Source organism: Cryptomeria japonica, chromosome 1, assembly GCF_030272615.1.
Source record: "Cryptomeria japonica chromosome 1, Sugi_1.0, whole genome shotgun sequence".
NCBI lineage: Eukaryota > Viridiplantae > Streptophyta > Pinopsida > Cupressales > Cupressaceae > Cryptomeria > Cryptomeria japonica.
The window spans coordinates 171384290-171388378 of NC_081405.1; positions in this window are offsets into that span (position 1 = coordinate 171384290).

The following is a 4089-nucleotide window of genomic DNA, read 5'->3' on the forward strand; positions in this document are numbered from 1 at the left end:
TCTCTATAACATTTTGGGTTACTGAATCTATGTCTACCTCCTCTTGTCATGCCCATCTTATTGGAGAGAGAGGCTTATTATCAATTTCCTACTCTTTATATGTTGTATCTAGTAATTCGCCATCATCCCTCAATTCTTTAGGGAGATTAGTTTCTATTTCAAAATTTCTTATCTGTGGCACTAAGAGTCTAAAATAATTTTTCTCTTAGACTTCAAAACTGTCTTGGAGGTTAGCCCAAAAATCCTCCAACCTTGGCTTATGCCCATCATATGCTTTTGGCATTATTTTCTTTAGTTTACCATATGGTTCATAACATTCCTGAGCATAATTAAACTCCCTTAGATGTAGATCTTATAGCTCTTGCTCTGCCAACTTTGCTACTTGAATTTTGGAACAAGAAAAATAACCAATGGAAATAGAAAAATCAACACCTGTCTTGTGCTTTGAAGACAACAAAGATTATAGCCCAAGCATCTGCCTGACATACTCTAAGAGTATGATTCTTTTATTACAGTATCTGGAGAGCAACATGGGGTTCCCTGTGAATCCACTAACCCTAATGTATGTGGAACATTGGTTCTGAATGAACCAACATGCCCATTCTCTGATTATTATCATGGTCTCCGGGCTTATTATGTACCTTATATCACCTGTGAGTTTTATTATAATGGGTTGGGGAAGAGGAAGGCATCATTTACTCTCTTGAAATGTGTCTTTTCATTGCTTGGTGGGAGTTGAGTATAGTACTCCCATACCTTCTTCTATCCCTCTTCATCTCTAAGTTGGCCTTTTGTTTGCAACCTTGGGAATTTTCCTGCTCGGGCAGCTACCCAGATAACATATGAGGTGAAGAAGAATTTCTTCATTCTGTGCACATCAACCAATTGCTTATGTATATTGTCTGACAACATTTGAGCCCAATCAAAGTATCATTTCTCGATCAGAATGGTTGTCATGAATTGGAACATCCAATGATGGAAATATCGGCAATTTTTCTTCCCGGAGGCCTTGCTTAGCATAATGATTAGGTCTCATTGTGGCTCCTTGAAATCAGCCCTTAGAATGTTATTAGACTTCAATCCTATATTTCTCTCCTCTTCGAGCCAATTTTCATTCATGTGTCTTTTACAAGAGGTGGTATCATCACTCCACACCTCTCTGGCTTCCTCCTCAGTTATCAACAACATCTCTTGCTCTCTTGAAGGAATGCCAAATATAGACCCTAACATATCTGCTGACAAATCTATTATAATTTTGCCTTGATCGTTTGTGTACTTCCTAGTGTCTGCATTATATAATTATGCAAGAGTCATGATGAACTCGGGGGATTGGACAGATTGTGGAAAAATGGTAACCTCTACTAGACCTGATCTCTTAATTCTCCTTAAAGGGGTCTCCAACCTCGGCCTATCCAGCTATGTCCTGATGTACTCTATTTCAATGTGTCCTACTTCACTATCTGTCAGCCATTTAACCTAATTGTCCAGCTTGGAAGCATAAACCTACCCTTGATAGTGGTATTTTATGGTTGCGAGGAGTCTATCCAATTCCTTGCCTTTCTTGTTGGAGGTTGGGTCCATCTGATTGCTTTGATCTGCAAGAAAGAACCACAAATTAGTCTATCGCATAAAAAATATATTAATAATATCACCCACTTCGGGACTCTAGAGTTCTGGGGCAGGTAAATCCTTCTATAACAACTGACTTCAGACCTCTGGGGGTCTGAGGTTCTAAGGTCAGTATAGGCTAAAATAATATGGCTCGGAACTTTGGGAATCTGAGGTTCCGGGGTAGACAAAACATTGGAGTCCAGAACTTCGGGGTTCCAGGGTGGAAACAAGTTTAGAACAATAAAGGCTGGAACTTTGGGGTTCCGGGGTGGACTAGTTAACATGGCTCATTCGGGACTTCGATGTCCCGAAGTTCCAGGGTGGTTTAAATGACGACCCAAAAGATGGTCCAGAACTCCGGGGTTTCAGGTTGGAACAACATGGCCGCAAAGGATCAAGAAATTTCGGAACTTCGACGTTCCGACGTTTCGAGCTTGGGGGTAATTCATCGCAAAGGGTGGTTTGGAACTCAGGGGATCCAAAGTTCTAGGATGAAGGCATGACCCAAAAAAGATTAACCTTAGGACTCTGGGGTTCCGAGGTGAAGAGAACTATAGAGCCCAGAACTTTGGGGTTCCAGGGTTCCAAGGTTTGAAAACCTAGGGCATGTGGGAAGATTAAAAAAAATAAAAAATAGGAAAACCAAAAATAAAAATCTATGCTAAAAAACTAGAAAATCTAAACAAGAAAACATAAAGAGGCAGAAAATCCACCAACCTGGAGGAAGAAAACCCACGAAGAACTCGGCAACACGGAGGCACGAAGTCAAGAGATCATAGTTGGGAGGCTAGAAAACTTGAATGCACAAATGAGCACAAAAAAAAGTTCATTTCTCCTATTTATACCCCCCTGATACTTCGTTCGTACAGTCACCTTAAACATGACCTTGGGAGTCCAAGGTTCCAGACTTCCGAGATGTGAAACATGAAAACCAAAAGCACACCTCAGAACTCCGGGATTCTGAGGTAAAACACACAAAAAAGAAAAGAACTCACCTCGGGACTCTGGGGTTCCAAGGTAAAAAACAAAGGAAGACACCTCAGGACTCTAGGCTTCCAGAGTTTCGAGGTAAAAATGATATTGCAAATAAACATGCGGGAGATGAGGCTAGCACCCAAAAATTGGACTTTGACAACATGGAGGACCCTACTCCCCCTATGGGACCCAATGATTTGAACATAACCAATGAGAATGCTACTAAGAATTTGGATGATGGGGCCCCAAAGATCCTTATGCAAAATGTGGACACTATTATTAGGATGGCTTTTGAGCTGGTCATGGGGGCCCAAAATGATGAAGAGGTTGTTGTGGAAGATGGTGATAAGGACAAGAAAAGCGACAAGAATAAGAAGAATAAGAAAAAAGAAAAGGGTCCCTATCCCAAGGAGAATGAAGATCAGACAATGTAGAAGGATGAGGATGCAAAGCCCAAGGATCACCTTGGGGAGGATGAGTCGAAGGCCCTCAATTGTGATATCCATGAGTTGAGGAACCGCCTCGACAGCTTAGGGCTGAATGGGGAGATTGAAAATCCGAAATAGGAAATTAGAGAGATTAATAACAGGTTGGATATCATGGACAATCAACTCGTTAGCATCAACAAATTCTACATTCAAGTAATGCACAATTTTGTGCCGACTCTCTGCCTCCTCCGTGACATGTTTGGTAAAGATGAAGCTGACAAATGTTCAGGTTAACTAGGAACTCTATAGGTACCTCTCTAAGGATTGGGGAAAAGTCATAGATATGAATGGGGTCCGTAAAATGGCCCCTTAGGTCTTAGCCTATTGGTTTTTGCTAGGTTTTGTTTTTTGGACTCTCGGGGTATGCCCATGTTGCTTTTATCTTTGTTAAACTCTAGTTGCAAACTTTATTTTTGTGATGTTTTGATGCTAATAATTTGCTGTTGATAGTCTATGACTATGTTAAGGGTCAAAACCTTGGTTAACACTGCTTTACTAATAAAAAACAATATGAAATGTCATCTTTCCACTTCGTTTCCAACAAGCAAAGGAAGAAATCTCTAAAACAAACTCCCTTTTCTTTCTCTATCCCTTCCCATGTAATAGAACATAATTCAAATATATTTTCCCTTCCCAAAACACTTTTAACTCTACTTCCCCAAAATTCCCCAAAAAAAGTGTCCACCTCCTCTAAATCCACAAATTTATATGCTAGGAAGAAGAAATAAGCTTTTAAAAATGCTTAACCACTCCCCACGTAAGAAGGCATAAATATCTTACTCTTTCAAAACAAAATATGAGAAAAGGAAATCATCAAAGTTTGTTTAAGAAATAAAATAAAGCCTTCCCATAACATCGACCCCCTCGCACAACCTGAGTTGGCCTAGTGGTGGAGAACCCGTGCTCTTGAAAGAGAGGTCATAAGTTCAAATCCCACAAGGGGATAGGGTATGTACACCTTATCGTCTTTGGCCCATTACCAATAAAAAATATATATATTGACCCCCTCTACTCT